Genomic DNA, 23,399 nt, shown 5'->3' on the forward strand with positions numbered 1-23,399 from the left:
ACTCCCCTACTTCCTTTAACACCCTCGGATGGAAACCGTCAGGTCTTGGGGGTGTCTCACTCTTTAGTTCCATTAAATTCCTTGTCATTGATGTTTTACTTACGTTAATTGTATTAAGTCCCTGTCCCCTATCGGCTATTAATTTTTTCGGGATTTCCGGCAAGTTATCCTCCTTTTCAACTGTAAGTACTGAGGCAAAGTAATTGTTCAACATGTCTGCCATTTCCCCATTATCAATGACAATACCTCCATTTTCAGCTTTTATTGGGCCTACATTGCTCTTGACCACCCGCTTTCCCTTTATGTAACTATAACATTTTTTCTTATTGATTTTGATGTCAAGGGCAGTCACTCTCACCTCACCTCTTAAGTTCAGCTCTTTTGTCCATGTTTGAATCAAGGCTGTAATGAGGTCTGGAGCTGAGTGGCCCTGGAGGAACCCAAACTGAGTATCAGTGAGCAGGTTACTTCTAAGCAAGTACCGCTTGATAGCACAGTTGATGACACCTTCCATCACTTTACTGATGATTTGAGAGTAGACTGATAGGGCGGTAATTGTCCAAGTTGGACTTGTCCTGCTTTTTGTGTGCAGGACATACCTGGGCAATTTTCCACATTGCCGGGTAAATGCCAGTGTTGTAGCCATATTGGAACAGCCTGGCTAGAGCCGTGGCAAGTTGTGGAGCACAGGTCTTCAGTACTATTGCCGGAATATTGTCAGGGCCCATAGCCAGGCAGGAGCTGATAAGTGGCAAGTAACATTCGCGCCACACATGTGCCAGGCAGTATCCAGTGCCTTCAGTCATTTCTTGACATCACGTGGAGTGAATCGAATTGGTTGAAGACTGGCATCTGTGATGCTGGGGACGTCAGGAGCAGGCCAAAATGGATCATCCACTTGGCACTTCTGGCTGAAGATTGTTGCAAATGCTTCAGCCTTAACTTTTGCGCTGATGTGCTAGGTTCCCCCATCATGGAGGATGGGGATATTTGATGGAGCCACCTCCTCCAGTAAGTTGTTAAATTGTCCACCACCATTCATGACTGGATGTGGCAGGACTGCAGAGCTTATATCTGACTCTGGTTTCAAAATCCTACACTTTCTTTGTGAAGTTGTAAATCTTATAACCACTCTGACCTTTGGAGTTTTTCTGATCAATAGTCACTCAACCCTATTCATAAATCACCCTTATCCTTTTCTTTTGTACAGCAACTAGAATTTACAGCAAATGCAACTGTGGTGCACACTAAATTTAAAAGTGGCTGTGTAACATAAATCATTGACTTCTGTCACGTAAACTTTATAAACAGTGGAACTCTTTAAATATCTCGTCAACATCTTACAACCAAATCTTTGCTGCTGATATTTCAGTCCAGATTTCCTGTGACCTTCTACATGATTTTAAGTGGTATTTTGACAGCTGAGGCTGGTAAATGCATCAGTAATTTGTTATGTCAAATTTTCAGGGATTCTCTCGTCATTCCAATCAGTTACATACAGGTACATTAAAATTACTGCACCTATAACAACAACTTGCATTTATAGAGCACCTTTGACATAGTAAAATGCCCCAAGTCATTTCACAGGAGGGTAATTTGGCAAAGAAAATTGACAAATTGAAAAGTTGGGCAGAGAAATGGCAGATGGAGTTCAATCAGGGCAAATGCGAGGTGATGCATTTTGGAAGATCCAATTCAAGAGTGAACTATACAGTAAATGGAAAAGTCCTGGGGAAAACTGATGTACAGAGAGATTTGGGTGTTCAGGTCCATTGTTCCGTGAAGGTGGCAACGCATGTCAATAGAGTGGTCAAGAAGGCATACGGCATGCTTTCCTTCATCGGACGGGGTATTGAGTACAAGGGTTGGCAGGTCATGTTACAGATGTATAAGACTTTGGTTCGGCCACATTTGGAATACTGCGTGCAGTTCTGGTCGCCACATTACCAAAAGGATGTAGATGCTTTGGAGAGGGTGCAGAGGAGGTTCACCAGGATGTTGCCTGGTATGGAGGGCGCTAGCTATGAAGAGAGGTTGAGCAGATTAGGATTATTTTCATTAGAAAGACGGAGGTTGAGGGGGGACCTGATTGAGGTGTACAAAATCATGAGAGGTATAGACAGGGTGGATAGCAAGAAGCTTTTTCCCAGAGTGGGGGATTCAATTACTAGGGGTCACGAGTTCAAAGTGAGAGGGGAAAAGTTTAGGGGGGATATGCGTGGAAAGTTCTTTACGCAGAGGGTGGTGGGTGCCTGGAACGCGTTGCCAGTGGAGGTGGTAGAGGTGGGCACGATAGCATCTTTTAAGATGTATCTAGACAGATACATGAATGGGCAGGAAGCAAAGAGATACAGACCCTTAGAAAATAGGCGACATGTTTAGATAGAGGATCTGGATCGGCGCAGGCTTGGAGGGCCGAAGGGCCTGTTCCTGTGCTGTAATTTTCTTTGTTCTTTGTTCTTGACACAGAGTTGATGGAGGAGATGTTAGGGCAGGCAACAAGAGGTATGTTTTAAGGAGCACTTTAAAGAAGGAAAGAGAGGTAGCGAGGCAGAGAAATTGAGGGAGGGAATTCCTGAGCTGAAGGATTGGATACAGGAGACACAGCCACTGATGGTGGAATGAAGGAAGTAAGAGATGCACAAGATTCCAGAATTGGAGGAATTCTGAGTACTTGGAGGGTTGTAGGGCTACAGGAGATTACAGAGATAGGGAGGGCGGTGGTTTAACACGAGGATGAAAATTATAAATTATTAATTTAATAATGGATAATGATCTAGTGACATCTTCCATCCCAGTTTCCATCTTTAATTGCACTCAGCGATAATCAAACCTTTTTTTACAAAAGGTCTTGGATTTATAGGTTCTGAGGAAAAGGGTGATGTAAAATTACAGAGCCTGGAGGAGATTTCATTTCAAAGCTTTGCAGAATCTTTCAGAATCTTTTGTTTTGCTCCAGCCAACTACTTTTATGGTCTGCATTTCCTCCATTTGAGATAGGGTTATAATTTCCCCTCCCCTTCAGGCAGGGCCCAATCAGTTGCCCCCAGAGAATCTCTATAACTTTACCTCCCTGGAAGAAGAGGAGGAGTAACTGAAGACGGCCAGGCTGTTGGGGCTGTTCTTAAGTCCACAGTACAGCAAGCACTTTAGTTCATAATGACATGCTGATGCCACCCCATTGTGATCTCTGAATGTTTTCTATATCGTTTGTAAATCTTTCTTGTAAACAGTTACTGCTGCGTCTTCTGCAGAGTCATAACCATCAGCACCTTCAAACACTAACAAGTAAATCATCACTGTGATCAGAACTGGTGGGTCTGCACAGGAGACATATGACCCTCACCTACTAATCTTCCTCTATCAGAGGACACAGACTGAGATACCCCTACCTGAATTCTCCCAAAAAATAAGGGCAGCAGCTTGAACAGAGGACAATCTTCTTACTGGATGCAAGGCATGTTTATATCACACTGATACAGGTGATGTTCTCTGGACTACCATATCTGGCTACTTTATGAACAGTCCTGTGGGCATCTTTCCCAGCACTAACATGCCATCCTCCACAGAACACCCTTCGTGCACTCCAGTCATTCCATCAGAAGAAAACAGCTTCTTAACATTGCAAAGAACAAGGGGGATGAATTTCTCCAGGAATTCTCCCAATCGTCTATCATAACATGAATGTTAAATCCATGGAAACCCTAGAAAAACAGTGTAAGTGCTGTTTATCCATTTTACAGGGTTTCCACAGATCTTCCACCAATGTTATGATCAGGAGACACCCTGCAAAAATTTAGCACCACTGTCTGCACATGCAACAAATGTAGTGCAACCAAAATTCCAATTTAATCTCTTTATTTGAGTATCTATTACTTCGATCCACTGTGATTCTTCCTCTTTTTAGTGTTCCTGTGTGATATGTGACTTCTTAAACTGAACCGGGTGTTTCTCCAGGAGTGCATGTGGTCGTTCACTCCTGCAGTTTCAGAGGAGAATCTTGCAACTTAAATAGCTTTTGTTTCACAGCAGTTAGGAACCCAAGATGGACAAGTTATAGGCTCACCTCTTGTTCAGAAATATGGACAGTCTGTTCTTGCACCCTGTTTGACATGTGCAGTAGGGACAGATGGGAGGGCAACTATGTGCTGCGATAGTGGGACACAGCATCATCATCTGAGTGCATTTTAATTATAATGGCACTGGCTCTGCTTGCCACTGATTTGAAGTAGGCATATTACAAAGAACAAAGAAAATTACAGCACAGGAACAGGCCCTTCGGCCCTCCAAGCCTGCGCCGATCCAGATCCTCTATCTAAACATGTCGCCTATTTTCTAAGGGTCTGTATCTCTTTGCTTCCTGCCCATTCATGTATCTGTCTAGATACATCTTAAAAGACGCCATCGTGCCCGCATCTACCACCTCCGCTGGCAACGCGTTCCAGGCACCCACCACCCTCTGCGTAAAGAGCTTTCCACGCATATCCCCCCTAAACTTTTCCCCTTTCACTTTGAACTCGTGTCCTCTAGTATTTGAATCCCCCACTCTGGGAAAAAGCTTCTTGCTATCCACCCTGTCTATACCTCTCATGATTTTGTACACCTCAATCAGGTCCCCCCTCAACCTCCGTCTTTCTAATGAAAATAATCCTAATCTACTCAACCTCTCTTCATAGTTAGTGCCCTCCACACCAGGCAACATCCTGGTGAACCTCCTCTGCACCCTCTCCAAAGCATCCACATCCTTTTGGTAATGTGGCGACCAGAACTGCACACAGTATTCCAAATGTGGCCGAACCAAAGTCTTATACAACTGTAACATGACCTGCCAACCCTTGTACTCAATACCCCGTCCGATGAAGGAAAGCATGCCGTATGCCTTCTTGACCACTCTATTTACCTGCGTTGCCACCTTCAGGGAACAGTGGACCTGAACAACCAAATCTCTCTGGACATCAATTTTCCCCAGGACTTTTCCATTTACTGTATAGTTCACTCTTGAATTGGATCTTCCAAAATGCATCACCTCGCATTTGCCCTGATTGAACTCCATCTACCATTTCTCTGCCCAACTCTCCAATCTATCTATATTCTGCTGTATTCTCTGACAGTCCCCTTCACTATCTGCTACTCCACAAATCTTAGTGTCATCTGCAAACTTGCTAATCAGTCCACCTATACTTTCCTCCAAATCATTAATGTATATCACAAACAACAGTGGTCCCAGCACAGATCCCTGTGGAACACCACTGGTCACACGTCTCCATTTTGAGAAACTCCCCTCTACTGCTACTCTCTGTCTCCTGATGCCCAGCCAGTTCTTTATCCATCTAGCTAGTACACCTTGGACCCCATGCGCCTTCACTTACTCCATCAGCCTGCCATGGGGAACCTTATCAAACGCCTTACTGAAGTCCATGTACATGACATCAACAGCCCTTCCCTCATCAATCAACTTTGTCACTTCCTCAAAGAATTCTATTAAGTTGGTAAGACATGACCTTCCCTGCACAAAACCATGTTGCCTATCACTGATAAGCCCATTTTCTTCCAAATGGGAATAGATCCTATCCCTCAGTATCTTCTCCAGCAGCTTCCCTACCACTGACGTCAGGCTCACCGGTCTATAATTACCTGGATTATCCCTGCTACCCTTCTTAAACAAGGGGACAACATTAGCAATTCTCCAGTCCTCCGGGACCTCACCCGTGTTTAAGGATGCTGCAAAGATATCTGTTAAGGCCCCAGCTATTTCCTCTCTCGCTTCCCTCAGTAACCTGGGATAGATCCCATCCGGACCTGGGGACTTGTCCACCTTAATGCCCTTTAGAATACCCAACACTTCCTCCCTCCTTATGCCGACTTGACCTAGAGTAATCAAACATCTGTTCCTAACCTCAACATCCGTCATGTCCCTCTCCTCGGTGAATACCGATGCAAAGTACTCGTTTAGAATCTCACCCATTTTCTCTGAGTCCAAGCATAACATTCCTCCTTTGTCCTTTAGTGGGCCAATCCACTATTGGCATCAACAAGAGTAGGGAAGCCCCATGAGATGCATATCTGCAACGTAGACAATGGGCTGGACTTTCTCAGAAAATAAGTAGTCCTGCTGCCAGGACCGTAAGTGCGATGCGACATCGCTGCAGCAGGACACTGGGAAGCATGGCTGCCGCCAGGACCACTGTCCAATTGAGGATAGCGGCCTGCCTCCCAGAGCTGCTTGGCCCAATCAGAGGGTTAGTGGCACTGCAGCCTCAATAGTGCCACTATTAGAGGTGGTGACTGCCGTGGCTGCAGGAACAAGAGGGTACCTCCATGCTGAGGCACCCTTGAAGACAAGATAAGTTTTCTTTCTTACCATGCCAGGCCCTGGTGATCGGGAGTGTTCACCTTTCAGTGATGGAGCCTCCCGATGCTGGTAAAACGCCAGCAGGGGCGGGAGGTTGAAGACACGTCCACCAGTGGTGGAGAAACCAAAATTGGGGATGATGAAGAGGTCAGAATTAGATGAGCACAGATATTACAGAGGGTTGTGTGGCTGGTGGAGATTACAGAGATAGGGAGGGTGCGAGGCCATCGTAGGATTTGAAAACGAGGATGAGAATTTAAAATTAATATGTTGCTTAATCGGGAGTATAGGTCGATGAGCACAGGGATGATGGGTGAATGGGATGTAGTGTGAATAAGGACACGGGCAGCAGAGTTTTTGGATGACCTCAAGTTTACAAAGGATAGAATGTGGAAGGCCAGCCAAGAGTGCGTTATAAGTTTCCATTCTACAATGTTAATATGACAAACCGTAAATGACTTATTGCAGTGCTTAAGCACACTGGCTGAGCATTTGGTATCAGGAGCAAGATCCCTCAATATCATTCATATTTGCACAAATCATTTTTTTCAACACTCATTTGACAGAATACTCTTCAAAGAAAGCTGAAAGTTACTTATTCTGTGGCACTAATTTAACTCAAATTGTACTGCAAAGAAATTTTAAATGTTTTTCTTTCCAATGTGCAGTTGCTTCCTATGCAGCAATCACTTGCCTCATCCACTGGTCCAGTAGCAAACAAAATAAGTGCTTGATATCAGATATGCACTCTAACACTGGGGGATAAAGAAGAAACCCAACAAAAAGGTAAAAAAGGTTACCTACCGATTACTTTTTTCTTACAGTAATATTTTCATTATTATTGATGAATAATAATTCATCAATTATGAATCAGTCACAGAAATGTAACTGTACAGAAAGCAGAGCAAACATCTTTAATAAATAAGGAGCTGAATGCAAGGTATTAGTGCATATTTATCATATTGGACAGCTCCCTGGGATTCAATAAGAACTCAACACTGAATATTTAACACATGATACCCAGCTGTAAGAAGTTGATACCTTTTACAGCCAATGCAAATTCTGGCTTTTCTAATTCACAAATTAGTTTGAGTTTCTTGACTGCAATCTGTTAATTTTTACATAAACAATTTAAAAATTCCTTATGAGATGATATTCATATTTATGTATTACTCCCTTGGTAAAACCCCTGCAAGAGCAAAGTGTTCTCTTGTAAAATTTCTTGGTCTGATTTTCTTTTATCATGCTATTTCTATTACTGATAGTTGATTACAAGAGGAATCTGATATGAATCTGCTAAGAGAAATCGCTACATTGCAGTTTAATTCGTTCTACTATTTGTCATTTGCATAAGATAAAGTCCAAAGTAAAATCATCTTTTATTTTTATAATTTTGCTCACAGGTCATTTGAGATCTTGCTGCTGTACAACTGACAAAAGCTTTTTTTCCCAAATGACTCTTCAAAGGAGATTATGATGACTGTACACTCTCTTTTAACCCTAAATTGCATCAAGGATGAGATAATGGGCTTGGATTTTTCTTCTGCTAGAAATAGTTCAGTTAGGGCATCCGCCCACTGGTTCAACCTCACCAAGAGCCCTATCCATTATTCTGGGTTGAGGTCAATTGCATATGCTGGTAGGGCTTTGAACAGTATCTCAACTTTGCATAGAAAATCTGCTACTGTCAAGAAGAAAGATGTTTTAGATTAGAGATACAGCACTGAAACTGGCCCTTCGGCCCACCGAGTCCGTGCCGACCATCAACCACCCATATTATACTAATCCTACACTAATTACATATTCCTACCACATCCCCACCTGTCTTTATATTTCCCTACCACCTACCTATACTACGGGCAATTTATAATGGCCAATTAACCTATCAACCTGCAAGTCTTTGGCATGTGGAGGAAACCGGAGCACCCGGAGGAAACCCACGCAGACACAGGGAGAACTTGCAAACTCCACACAGGCAGTACCCAGAATTGAACCCGGGCCGCTGGAGCTGTGAGGCTGCGGTGCTAACCACTGCGCCACTGTGCCGCCAAGATGTTGTGGTACTACAAGAGGGGCACTCATGGAAGCAATATAAATAATGGTTGCACTTGTAAAGGAACCAGAAGCCCCCTAAAGGTGCAGCATAACCAAGAGTTCGATGTCTCTGAATCACCCTTTTAACAATCCTGTTAGCAATTAAAGGAGAGAGGAGAGGAAAAGGTCACCAAAATGAAGTCCTCGCTTTCCTTTAATGGATTTCTCCTGCTATCTGCCACAACAGTCCTTCTACCAACTCCTTCTACAACTCTTGCTGTGGGTTGGTGGTATTGTTAGAAAGTCAGTTGGTGTCTCAGACTCCACTTCTTCATCATCACAGATAGGAAAAAAGTGCCTGGACAATACTACCAGTCATTGAAGCGGGAAACATTTCAGAGGCCAGATTTAGGGATAAGCATTCGACCCTTAGCCTCCTTACCCAATTTTTCTCTGCACATCATACAAGGATACTTAAAAATGCACAGATGCGCAATGAAATTCCAGGCCATTCTGTCTGGATATGGTTGGGCTGCTGGTGCTGCAGAGAAGGTAACTTGCTTTGCATTAGCAATGTTAGTTTGATGTTAGTGTATTGCATTGAAAATTAGCCTGGCCATGCCTATAATGTTTCTTTATCACTGAGATAACTAATAGAATACACAATTAGCCTATAATTTAATCAGAGCTAATCATTTCTGTAGGTGTCTATCAATTGTATCATCCATGCTTGGGAGCTTGTCACTGCGGGAAATGGCTATTGACTGCATAACTTCAATGCCTGCAGCAGCTTTAAAGGCCAGGGCAGCATCCTCAAATGGGAATATTAAATAAAGCTGGTTCCAATCTTCTTCAAAATTATAGCAGCATCTGAAGAAAAACTTTGTTTGCCTCTCTCCTTTTAAGTGTTTAACATGCCAAATAAAGATTTAGATTTTAGATTTAGAGATACAGCACTGAAACAGACCCTTCGGCCCACCGAGTCTGTGCCGACCATTAACCACCCATTTATACTAATCCTACACTAATCCCATATTCCTACCACATCCTCACCTGTCCCTATATTCCCCTACCACCTACCTATACTAGTGACAATTTATAATGGCCAATTCACCTATCAACCTGCAAGTCTTTAGGCTGTGGGAGGAAACCGGAGCACCCGGAGGAAACCCACGCAGACACAAGGAGAACTTGCAAACTCCACACAGGCAGTACCCAGAATTGAACCCGGGTCGCTGGAGCTGTGAGGCTGCGGTGCTAACCACTGCGCCGCTGTGCATTTGTTGCTCCAGCTATGTTGGATGCCTGTTTTATACAGGCAATATTTAGCATCTGGTGTAGTTGAGGTGGTGGTGCCAGAAAATGAAATGCATTTCATGACTTAACTCTATTCCTCTGTATTTGGATGGGTGCTTCCAGTGACTGGCAGAAGTTATGCTGAAGACTCAAAGGAAGGAAGGCACATAGGAATAGGAGTGGGTCATTCAACCCCTGAAATCTGTTCTGCCATCCAATTAGATCATAGTTAATCTATATCTTAATAGCATCTACCCACCTTCGTTCCATAGCACCATTGCCTAACAAACACTTATCAGTCTCGGTTTATACATTTTTAATTGACATAGCCTTAACAGATTTTGAAGGCAGAGAAATTTAGTTTTCTGCAACCCTTTCTGTGAAGATGTGCTCCCTAACATCACCCCTGAATGGCCAGCTCTAATTTTAAGGTTATGCCCTCTTGTTCTGAATTTTCCCAACAGAAGAAATATTTTCTCTCTTTTGACCCTTTAGTCATCTTATATACATTAGATCACCCTTAGCCTGCTACACTCAAAGGAATGCAACCCAAGTTGAGACAACTATGCAACAAGCATAGCCACTCCATGTTTCACCCCAAAGCATTCCAGTACCACTGGAAAATGAGTAACAAATAGAAGAGAATCCAGCTTAAAGGTTTTTATATTAATGAGACACAAATGCATAAATAATGCCTGCCATATGTCACGCCAATTTGTTTTGTTGAAAGATAATTTTCTTTAATCCAATGACTGGAGATCTGAATTTATATTGTTTAAAGAAATTTAAGAGAGAACAGATGAAGGATGACTTTGCAGACAGCTTAGGATGGCCACCTAATTTGCAATACTGTATCCTACATTGAAAGACCTGTGAGGAGGGAGATTTCATCTGGTGCCACTCTCCTTCTCCCCTGCACATTCTTCCTTGTAAGGAGTAAGGAGCTACTAATGTGCATTTAGGTTATACAAAAGATATATAAAAACCAAAGAGAATATGAATAACCCTAGATCCTAGTACGAAATGAAATCCTGCCACAGAGCATTAACAGTATGGCTGCAATGTCAGGGTTTGGCAACATTTAGAGTTTTGCTGCTAGGGGTTTCAATTCCAATAAATATGTAAATTAAGCATCAAAGGCACAAGAGGATCTATGTGGAAATTTTATAGAACCCTCATGAGCAATTTCAATCTTCCATTAAGCTTACACTGTGTTCTTTATTCTTATATTTGAGAAAATTGCAGAATTAGTTTGGTGCTAGACTTGGGACTGCTGAAATTATATTTGCCTGTGATGGTAGATGAATGCAATCATCACAAACCTTGTAGTTGTGAGTCAGAAATGGGGCTATATCAGTGACATTTCAGAAATATTGGGCTGGATTTTAACTGATTTATGCACTGGCAGTGAGGGAGCCTGGTGTGTGTGGAGAACCCGGAGGTTTCCGCAGCGCACCTATCAGTGACTTTTAACCCAACCACTGCATCAGCACCTGACTTCCAGGTTTGCTGATCAGTTAGCATGAGCAGGCATAACGACAATCTACATGAGTTTATTTCAGCTGAAATATTTAAAGGGACCCTGCTAGGATGAAAGTTGAAGGATTGTACAGGTGTTTCAACAGAGCAAGAGACTGCCAATGGATTCACAACATTACAAGGCTGCGCCTCACTTCACTGGTGCCTTTCCAGATCTGATATTGCGGTCTGTAAGGGCCCTCAGGAAGATTCTCTTCCCTGTTGATGGGAAGAAGAAGCCTACCACAGAGAACAAGGAGGCATGGCTGGAAATTGCTGAGGAGGTTATCAGAAGGAGTGTAAGGCCACAGTCCTGGATACAGTGCTGGAAGAGATTTAATGACCTAATCAAGGCAGGAAAGGTGAATGGCATGGCACATTTAAGTATATCCTGATGTTCCACTAACCCCTAAAGCCCTTTACTCTGCATTCCCAAGCCTACTCCAGCACATCACCCATCATACTAACTTATTTTGCCAATGTACCCATTCCTCTTTGCCTAGTTACCTCCGCACATCCCCATCTGACTATCCACCACTAACACTCAGCCTCAACATCATGCAATGTGACACTATCCCTCACAGTGACCCTTCACAAATATTGTCCGTCCCTCTACTCAACACATTTCATTACTCTCACTAATAGGTCTCTTCTCTCCCTCCTTGCAGGAGAAGAAAAGACAGAACACCAGGGAGAGACAGAGAACCATCTCTATACTGACTGCTGCCAAGGAGGTGGTGCTGGAGATAGGCCAAGTCTTGGCATGCCTGGCCATCGGAGATGGGGCTCTCCCAGCTACCTGTTGACAAAATTAAATATCACACAGCTACATGGCATATAACACTCACTCATGTTGACTTGATGCCAGCAGCGAGTGAAATATAATCATGCGCAAAGTGATGACTTAACCCCTTCTTACCTTGACAGTTCTAAATCACAGACCTATCAAGCATCCCACATAAGGTGATGCAGGAGGAGGACAAATACTCCTCAGAGGAAGTCACTCACTCTGAGCATGCACCATCACAAAACTCATGCTGACCGTCCACCAGCTCAGATATACACACCTCAGTGGGATCAGCAAGACAAGTAATTGGGTTCTCACATGTTGTCTCAAACATCACAAGTGAGCAAGAGCAGGTGGTGGAGAAAGGGACAGCAGTGGAGAGTCCTCATTGGAGAGGACATCTCACCCCTAGCTCTGTTCAGCTGGATACAGATTCTGAGCCTGAAAGGCAGCAGTAGAAAATGTGTGAGGTACTGTCAGCCTTTCTAGCGGCACTGCACATTCTTGAAGAGAGCTTAAAGGGGTCCGTCTTCAACATGGATGCCACAATGTTGCATGTCTTTGCAATTATGTCGACGTCCATGGGAAGCGTGGTGACCTGCATGGTGCATCAGATGTGGCATTCAAACAAGTGCATGCAGGTCCTCACCAATGGCTTGCACTCTCAAAATACTACCTTAAATAGGATTGAGGAAACATAGCCTTGACCCTTCAGCACCTCACTGAAGTGCAACAAAGTGCTTTCCAGCTCACTGCTAGCAGGGAAGTTCAGGTGGGCCATGAGAGAGAAGATGGAGAAAGGGGACATGGAAGTGGGTACTCTACTCAAAGCACTTCCACTTCCCATCTGTTGCTCCACCTGCATCCCTGGCACATCCCAGTCCCCTCACCCTGCTCAGTCAATGCCCCAAAAGCTGTCTCCTGTCCAAGTCTGCCCCTGCACAGGTGCAGGTGGGACAGTCTTTAGCAGGGCCCTCACGGGTTCCAAAACCCCCAAGATGTAGGACAAGAGCATCTCAGCTGTCAGAGGAAGATATGAGCAGCCTGCTTCTATTACTGCTGAAGCCACAGGGGTTGCACCATGTAGGAGTAGCAGAGAAAGGAAGGGTAAAGAATTGTCGTTGCACAATGGTATGCACATGGGTTTTTAATGCAATGTTAGATTGTTAAGTTTCTGTTTATTTTTTCTGTAAGATTAACATGTTTTGTGCACCATTTTCCCTTTTTACTCATTTTTCTCTGCTGTCTGGAGGTAGCCTTCTCACTTGTGATGAATACTAAGGCAGGAGTTAAAGACAAGCAATGGGTGTCTATGACAGGGATGCTTTGTTGATTGCAAGACTGCTTTATATTGGGGATGAGGGGTCAAGTGGGTTCAGGATTTGGCTGCCAGATAGGTTCACTGCCTCAGCAAGATGATACGTACCAGAATTAGGCCATCACCAGCATCCCAGGCAACTATATGTGCCACTGATGGTGCTCTCAGCACATCATGCCCTCTTCCTCCTGTTCCTCCACCTCCTCATCTGAAGAAGCAGTGTTCTTAGAACCTTCTTCCCTTTGGAGCTCCAGTCTTCCTTGCTGTGCTACATTGTGCAAGACGCAGCACACCATCATCATTCTCAATACTTGGTTTGTTGCCTCCAGATCTGTCCAGGCACCTAAAGTACATCTTCAGCATCTCGATTGCCTGCTTAATAACACTCTCGTGGTCAGGTGGCTTCGATCGTATCACTCTTGGGCATCATTGGGCTCCTGATGGATGTCAACAGCCACATTTTCAATGGGTAGTCCTTGCCTTGTCGCCAAGGAGCTAGCCACTAACTCTGCTTCAAGGTGTGAAGAGCTCAGGGAGGTTTGACTGGCTGGGAATCTTGCATACACATGCATGATGATCTATTTTGCGGTTGCACACGAGCTGCAGATTGATGCAGTGGAAGCCCTTTCAGTTGGCAGATTCCAGGCTGATACACGAGAACCTTGATTGCCACATGTGTGCAGTTGATGACTCTCTGGGCCCATGGGAAACCAGTCAGAGCCGCAAAGCCAAGCACCCGCTCATTCTGACTGCTTCATTGGTTGCAAGATGTACACAATTCACGGTCCTGGCAAACATGGCATCAGTCACCTTTGAGATGCATTTGTAGGCAGCAGACTGCAAAACTCTGCTTTGTATCATTTACCCACTAACATTTAATGCTCCACCCATTTTCTGCCAATTGGCCATGGGATCACAAAACAGAGGTTAGGCTTTTGATTAGGGTATTCACAGCTGTTTTAGACAGGTGATCCATGCACTTGAAAATTGCAGCTGACAATTTAGCAGCCAGAGCACTTCTGGAGGGGTGGGGTAGTGGGCGCAATAGGGCATGGATGTTCTGAAATTGGTCCCCCAACATGAATTTTGCAATACAAAAGATCAGTTTGACAGGGACCAATTTCTCTCCCATTTATAAGGTATTTTCATCTCCGGCAAGGAATGCACAGTTTACAAGTCGAAATACTGTTTATTTTTTTTACTGATTATCCTTAGCATAGGTGAAACCATTTTATAACTTTCAGATTTAAGGAGCTGATAGCCCTGAAAATCTGATGCTGTTGAACTTTAAAAAGCACCATCTCTGTAGCATTTTCCAGACAGCATCTCCCTTAATTCATATAATTATGACAAATATAGCTTTCTTGTATATTCATTATATATTTACATTCTACCAACTCTGCAATTAGAATCAGTAATAGATTGAATTGCCACATTTCACAACCATGTAATTTTGCAGATAAGGTATTATGGTATTTGAAGCCCCAGTGGCTTGTTCATTGAAAATCGACTTTCAGCAAGGAGATTTGCCCTTCGGTAGCATGAGTCATCTGACAAGCTTTCATCTTCTATTAAAATGGAACTATGCATGATCAAAATGCCCACTCTCTTTATTTTACAGTCGCATGAGCAGCCTCTTCAAAAGATGACACCAATTGTCACCTGATCCAAATAGCAATAACAAGCTGTGTGAAGCTGGTTGATGACATTGACTTTCATTGTTTTTTTGCGTGGTTGTGAGCAAGCCATTGGCAGTATTCAGAAAGGAAAGGCCAGTGAACATCTATTGCCAGCTCATTGAATTCTAGCCACTGTAATCTCTGCAGAAATATTTGTTTTTATTTTGCTTCATTTTTGTCACTTGTGTTACATTTTATTATTTCTAATGTACTTATAGTTAATGGTTGTGGTCAAGTAGCATTCCTTTTGCTGTTAATTGGGACAAAACTGCGCTGCATTGTCCACTTCTCAGCATGGTCTTACCTTACAGCTTAGAAAACACACGGACAAATATTCAAAGCCAAAGGAAGTATTTAAAATAATCATAATTTAGACATCTGAGTCAGAAATGGGCTTGTGATCCTCATTTCAATGTTGAAATGAAGCCTATGCTCATTTCAGGCAGCTGCTAGGGCCACTAACAAAAAAGGCCTTGACCAATTTAACGCTGACCCAAATGTTTATGCATATTGGGTGTGATCTTCTGCCCTACTAAATCTGCATATTTTTATGCTTGTTTCGCAACTTACAATGTTGAATGTAAAGCCTTCTGTATTATCAATATAGATCTTCAGTTAGCTAGAAATACGTTCAATTGCATGATTCCTGACTCAACAGCCTTGTAAAAGAACATGATCAACATTTAAAATGCTATTAACCAACGAATTTTAGTGCCTTGCCAACTTGCTTAAATTTTCTTTAATCCACTGACTGGAGATCTGAATTTATATTTTTTGAAGAAATTTAGGAGACAACATCTAAAAGGATGACTTTGCTGGCAGCTTAGGATGGCCACCTAATTTGAAACACTGTATTCTAACTTGCAAAGCCTGTGAGGAGGGAAACAAAATGTCTGCTCAGTCCCTAACAAGAACCAAGATCCAGGAAGTTTAAGGGAACTACCTGTTCTTTTTAGCAAGAAGAGAAAAACTGCTACAATGTTTGAATCACTGAGTGACTGTCATTTGACAAGCCCCTCCCCATCTGTGGTTTTAAGCTTGTGTTTATCTGTAGCAGAGGAGAAGCTTCTAGACTGTGACATGTGCAGACCCAAATGGGAATCCCTCTCTCTCTCTCTCTCTCTCTCTCTCTCTCCATTTCAGCTTACAAGTGTTGAACTCTGCCTGTTGACTGACCAACTTTGCATACTCCAGCTATAATCAGAAAACCCTGTTGGAAGAAATCACCCGCATCGCTGTCTCTAGGAGACACACCGAACTAGTCATCTACCTCTTCAAACTAAAATCCTCAGGACCACCAAATTCAGCTAGAAGCTAGCCAAATCACCAAACCCCACAGACTGTATACCCCTTTTTTTCTAAGGACTCTAACTCAACCAATCTACCTTTCCCTACTCTGTAACCATGAAGTCTCACGGCATCAGGTGAAACATAGGCAAGGAAACCTCCTGCTGATTACCACCTACCAACCCCCCTCAGCTGATGAATCAGTACTCCTCCATGTTGAACATCAAATGGGGGAGGCACTGAGGGTGGAAAGAGCACAGAATGTACTCTGGGTGGGGGACTTCAATGTCCATCACCAAGAGTGGCTTGGTAGCACCACTCCTGACCAAGCTGACTGAGTCTTAAAGGACATAGCTACTAAACTGAGTCTGCAGCAGGTGGTGAGGGAAACCAACAAGAGGGAAAAACATACTTGACCACGTCCTCACCAATCTGCCTATTGCAGATGCATCTGTCCATGACAATATTGGTATGACTGACCACTGCACAGTCCTTGTGGAGACGAAGTCTCAAATTCACATTGAGGATACCTTCCATCGTGTTGTGTGGCAATACAAAACTGGGCATTCATGAGGCACTGTGGGCCATCAGCAGCAGCAGAATTGTACTCAACCACAACCTGTAATCTCATGGCCCAACATATCCCCCACTCTACCATTACCATCAAGCTGGGGTTCAACACTAGTTCAATGAAGAGTGCAGGAGTGAATGCCAAATGAAGCAGCAGGCATACCTCAAAATGAGGTGTCAACCTGATGAAGCAACAACCCAGACCCCTCATGATTTTGAATACCTTTATCAAATCACCTCTCAGCCTTCTCTTCTCCAAGGAAAACAGTCCTAACTTCTCCAATCTATCTTCATAACTGAAGTTCCTCATCCCTGGAACCATTCTCGTGAATCTTTTCTGTACTCTCTCCAATGCCCTCACATCTTTCCTGAAGTGTGGCACCCAGAACTGGATGAAATACTCCAGCTGAGGCCAAACTAGTATCTGATACAAGTTCATCATGAAAAGAAACTTACAAGGGATATCAACATCAATACAAAAAAAAATTGTAAAATTACATTCGGAAAAAGAAAACAGTCAGGAGAATATGGGCCCCTTTAGGGCTGGTAGTGATGAGATTGTCAATGAAAATCAGGAAATGGCAGACATGTTGAATAATTACTTTGCGTCAGTATTTATAGTAGACGAAGAGGTCAGCATGCTGGAAATCTCAAGGAAACTAGTATAGAATCATGGACAGGGACTCATCAACATTAATATAAGCAAAATAACGGTAATGAAGAAAATACTAATGAGTGACAAATCCCCGGGAACAGATGTTTTCCATCCTAGGGTTTTAAAGAAGCAGGTGATGACTGTTGTGCCTTAAGAGTGATGTCCCTTTAAAATCTCAGTATACTAATAAGCTAAGTAGCAGGATACAGTCATGTGACGACATGATCATAATCATTTTGTAACTGCAATACCCAGGCGAAGGTTCTGTAAATAGTTTGCTCTGTACTGTACATACTATTTTAGCTGTTAATAAACTTCCTTTAGCTCCTTAATGAACTGGACTCCACACATCTCACTTATGTTGCACAAGACAACATGAAGAACTCATTACATGTTGGCAGCTGTGGTGAAAAGACAAAGTCTAAGCTTGAAGACCACAGGTAAAACAGCTTTGAAAACAACCCTTCTTACAGCTAAAAGAGAGCAAATTCAAAAGAGATACTAGCCCCAAAATTGGAAAGCAGAAAGGACTTATCTCCAGCTGTAGAAGACAGAGCACAAAATGACAGGCTGTAAATAAATTCCTGCAGTCAGGTAAGTCATTATGCCAATTGTCGAGCAATACTAGTTTGAAGGTTTACGTTTAAAATGTTTAAAAGATTGATTTTTTTTCTCAAAGGCTCCTTCAGAGAGAAAAAAAATGAGGATGACACGATTCCTCGCCTAGACTGATCGAGGTTGGGGCCATTACAGGAGGCATCTGATAGCAAAACACAGAAAAATCCCAAACAGTGCAGAGTCTCCATTCAAAAAATATTAAATCACTCAAGCATGAAGAACATAAACAAACTCCAGCAAAATAGCAATTGAACTACCTATTGAACAGCTGTGTAAAGAGACAAGCTTAAGTGCTACAAGCAAAATAAACAGAGAGCACTGCAAAACACCTGCTCCTCTCCATCAAAGAGCCAGTCTAAATAACAGAGAGTTTCTTAAATGGGAAACAGCACAGAGTCATAGAACAAGTCTTAAAGCAAGTTTTAAGCTAAAGAACAGCAGAAAGATGGATATAAAATTTCCCAGCATGAACTGGAAGGCCATTGATATCCTATCCAAGTTCAAACTCTTTAAACAAAGAATGCAGTTATACTTCACAGACCAAGTGATTGTAGAACCAGAGAAGCAGGCTCTAAAAATACTGATAGCAGTTGGAAATGAGGCATTATACAGAATCAATACCTCTGGCCTATCTGAAGAGGACCAGAAACATACTGTAAAGATCTGGGAAGTGCTAGAAGATCAGCTCCGATTAAGAGTGAATTGTAGAATTCACTGCCTAGAATTGATGTTCTACAGGCAACAGCCACAGGAATCAATAGATCGGTTCATCAGTAGATGCCATAGTAAGGTCAATGATTGTGATTTTTCAGAAACTGAGCTGACAGAGCAACTATTGGAACTGGTGATTGTCTCAACACCCATTGAAGCGTTTTAGAAAGACCTTTTGGGGAAAAAGAAAGGTCACAGCATTGACGAACAGCTAGAAGATGGCAGGAAATATAACGCCATTGTAGCTGGACAACAGCATTTGCAAGCACCACGTGCAGCCAACAATATTGGCATGATAACAGGTTGCAAAAGGTAAGCAAGCTGTGTGGTAAGTGTGGTTTGTCCCACTCATTGCAACGTTGTCCTGCATTTCAAGACCTGTGCAGGTGTACGGTGCAAAAGGACACTGGGCCCACCTATGCAAGAAATCTGGCTCCAAAGACGCAGCCAGAAGCCACAGCAGGACACAAACAAACAGAGGACAGGCACAGCAACAGGGCAACAACAACAAGGAGAGCTCCAGAAATCTGCGTAAATGCAAGATGCTATACAAAGTCCACAGTGAAGCAGACCTGAGACAAGACTCAGAGCGGAGCAATTCTCAGCCAGAAGACGAACAGGTGTTCCACATTGTAAACCTGATGCATTGTGTTGATGAAATCAAACAACTGGAAGCTTTTGCTACTAATAACATCACGTGTCTAAAGAAAGTTGGCTAACACACACTCAAGACTAAGATTGACACTGGAGTTAGTGCAAATATCCTACCAGTCCGAATCCTGAAGGATATGCACCGAGATGATTGAAAATCAATGATACAGCCAACAACTGCAAAATTAGCTGCGTACAATGGGTCAACCATCCCTTACGCTCACAATGTAATGCAGCTATGGTAATTCGGCATGGAAACCACAAATATTTTACTTGGCACATACGAGCAGACTAGCAGTGGCAGGACTACCACTGTGCAAGGACCTCAACATCATAACTATCCACGAGATCACCAAGGTACCCATTACAGCAGAAGAGACCAAGGGTACCCACATTGAGTCAGTTTCTCCAGGATCTAGTATTTCTGGTTTGGAGAGTATCAGCTTCTTCTTAGAGATGCCACACCAAGTGAATGAAGATCCAAACTCAGATGGTGAACGTTCGTTGTCAACAGGCAGTGTTTCTTCACACTCCAGTTACGAAGTTGAGCAGATTGATGTTGCAACCATTGCGAAGTAAAGGCTGACAGTGGGGAGCAGTGCCAAGGGGGAATCTCCAAGGACCGGAACCCACTCGCAGACTCTGGCCAGCATCAAACGATGCTGTCTGGAAATCCAGCAACAGCACAACTATGCCACACCTTCACTTCTGCTCTCTAGAGAACTGCCAGCACCACAATGAGCCAGAATGGACAGGTACCTCCATGAGGCCAAGTACTCCTCCTCCAACAGGTCCTCGACCTTGAGCACCAGGCCTTCAGGCGTGGAGGATGAGGAGACACAAAGTACATGCAATGTCCTGAAGAGGCAGAGGAGGAATGAATTGAAGCATCCTCTGTTGGTTCTTCAAGATTAGGTGCCAGAACTTTTCAAGAATGACAAAGGCCTCAAAAGTGGTCATCTTGAGAAAAGCAACAAAGTATATTAGCAGGCTGAAGGCAGAGCAACAGAAACTGAATGCAGAGATGGAGAAACTACAGAAAGAACAGCAACAGATGAGATACACATTCCCCGAGCAAGAGTTGTCAATCCACCAAGATAATATATGGACTGTTAAGCCTCTATACTTGTAAATTTCACAATCCCTATGCCCATAACTGTAAATTTTATAATGTATATCCCATATAACTAATTTTGATGTTATCTAACTTCATGTATTTTTACTTGTAGCTTACGAGACATCTTTGGAAAGAAAGGGGATGTTGTGTGACTGCCTTAAGAGTGATGTCCCTTTAAGATCTCAGTATGCTAATCAGCTAAGTACCAGGATGCAGTCATGTGACTACATGATCATAGTCACTCTGTAACAGTAACACCCAGACAAAGGTTCTGTAAATAGTTTGCTCTGTACTGTACATACTAGTTTAGCTGTTAATAAAACTGTTTGAGATCATCAAACAACTGGATTCCATGCATCTCACTTATGTTGCAAAAAACAACATAAAGAACTCATTATAATGACATTGCAGATGCCCTAACTATAATCTTCCAAAGTTCTCTTGATTCGATTGGAAATTTGCACGTCACTTGGTTATTTAAGAAAGCTGAAAGAGGTAAACCAGGGAATTACAGACCAGTTAGCCTGACATGTGTTGTCGGGAAATCACAGCAGTCTATAATTAAGGATAGGGTAACTGAAGAGATTGAAAATTTTCAGCTTATTAGAGGCAGCCAGCATGGCTTTGTAAGGGTAAGTCTATCTTCATAACTATAGTTCCTCATCCTGGAACCATTCTCATGAATATTTTCTGCACTCTCTCCAATGCCTTCCCATCTTTCCTAAAGTGTGGCACCTGGAACTGGACACAATACTCCAATTGAAGCCGAGCCAGTGTTCTATACAAGGTCAACATGACTTCCTTGCTTTTTTACTCTATGCCCCTATTAATAAAGCCTAGGATGCTGTATGCTTTATTGACCACTCTCTCAACCTGTCCTGCAATCTTCAATCTTCAATGATTTATGCACATATACACCCAGGTTACTCTGCTCCTGCACTCCCTTTAGTACTGTACCCTTTATTTTACATTGTCTCTCCATGTTCTTCCTACCAAAATGAATTGCTTCACAGTTCTCTGCATTAAATTTCACCTGCCACCTGTCCACCCAATCCACCAACCTGTTTATGTCCTTTTGAAATTCTACACTATCCTCCACACAGTTCATAATGCTTCCAAGTTTCGTATTATCTGCAAATTTTGAAATTGTGCCCTGTATATCAAGGTCTAGGGCATTAATATATATCAGGAAGAGCAAGGGTCCTAAGACCAACCCCGGTGGAACTCCACTATTAACCTTCCTCCAGTCTGAAGAACATCCATTAACCACTACTCTCTGCTTCCTGTCACACACCCAATTTCGTATCCATGTTTATTCCATGAGCTATAAATTTGCTCACAAGTCTATTGTGCGGTACTTTATTAAATGCCTCTTGCAAGTCCATGTACACCACATCAACAGCATTAACCCTCATCAACCCTCTCTGTTACCTCATCAAAAAGCTCCAGCTAGTTAGTTAAACAACATAAGCATTTTGTGGTTGCTTCTGACTTGTTTATGCCAAACAAGCAACTTTAAAGTTGCTCGCGCTGGGTTAATAAGAAAGAAACAAAGACTTGCATTTATATAGCACCTTTCATGACCGCCAGACATACCAAAACATTTACAGCCGATGAAATACTTTTGAATGTACATTGTAATGTAGGAAATGTGGCAGCCAATTTGTACACAGCAAGCTCCCACAAATAGCAATGTGACAATGACTTGATAATCTGTTTTTGTGATGCTGATTGAGGAATAAATATTAGTTAGGACACGATAAAAAAACTTCCCTGCTCTTTCTCAAAATAGTGCCATGGTATCTTTTACATCATGCACCAGCAGAGGGCTAAAAGGGCCTCGGTTTAACACCTCATCTGAAAGATGGCACTTCCAACAGTGCAGCACTCCCTCAGTGTTGCATTGGAGTGCCACCCTTGATTTTTTGCTTAGGTCCTGAAGTGGAAGTTGAACGCACAACCTTCTGACTCAGAGGCAAGACTGCTGAGAACTGATCCATCGCTGACACATGCAGGCAGAATTTTCTGCCAATGGCGGGGCTCCTGATGCCGGGCTAAAAAGGCAGGGGGAATCCTGCCTCAGCCAGCTGGAGCTCCCGCTAACGCCCCCCCACCACCCCCCCAACACCCGAAGTGATTCTACGGTGCCGGGCCAATAAAGATAGGGATCCGCGGGGAGGTTGCCTTGTTTTACTGGGTGACTTCCCCAAGTGGGGGAAGATCCCCCCCCCCCACTGCTGGCTTAATGCCAGTGGCGGGGCGGAGGGGGACGGTGGGTGGAAGAGGCCCTTATGTGTCTGTTAATAGACCTCTTAAGGGCCTCAATTGACCTCTGGGTGGAAGGTTGTCTTTGGCCTATCCCGCCCCTGACAAAATTATGCTGCAATGGGGAGGCGACGGGCCATCTGGCCCCCGTTTCCCATCGCATTTTGATGGCCCCCCTCCACTGAACCCGTCTCAGGGGGGCCCATAAAATTCAGCCGTAGAATCACTGCTTGGAGGTGATTTAATAGCGTGCCATTTTCCAAATTGAGGTAGCACCAGCAGCATCATAGTGTTACGGTGTAGCAAAAGCTATCAGAGCTTAAGCTGTGAGAATAAACTTCCAGTCTCACTCTATGGGAGCACAAACCTAAGAACTGGTTGTGCAGATTAGCACACCCTATTCACAGTGCTCCTGATTTTATAGCAATCCTATGTTTTTTTGATGGATGGGAAATAGGCAGTTTTACAAATCAGCCACCTTCTTTGCTCAATTTTCCAATCTGCAAATTCTATAAATTGATACTCCTTGCTGGGAGGAAAT

At 43.2% G+C, this 23,399-nt stretch overlaps 1 protein-coding gene across 1 annotated transcript in view; it reads right to left on the minus strand.

Annotated features, from left to right (window-relative positions):
• necab1 (N-terminal EF-hand calcium binding protein 1) overlaps nt 1-23,399 on the minus strand; it is a 346,067-nt gene that overhangs the window by 183,339 nt on the left and 139,329 nt on the right. The gene's annotated exons all lie outside the window — the stretch shown is intronic.

The sequence above is a fragment of the Heterodontus francisci genome, chromosome 5 (assembly GCF_036365525.1).
Source record: "Heterodontus francisci isolate sHetFra1 chromosome 5, sHetFra1.hap1, whole genome shotgun sequence".
Lineage (NCBI taxonomy): Eukaryota > Metazoa > Chordata > Chondrichthyes > Heterodontiformes > Heterodontidae > Heterodontus > Heterodontus francisci.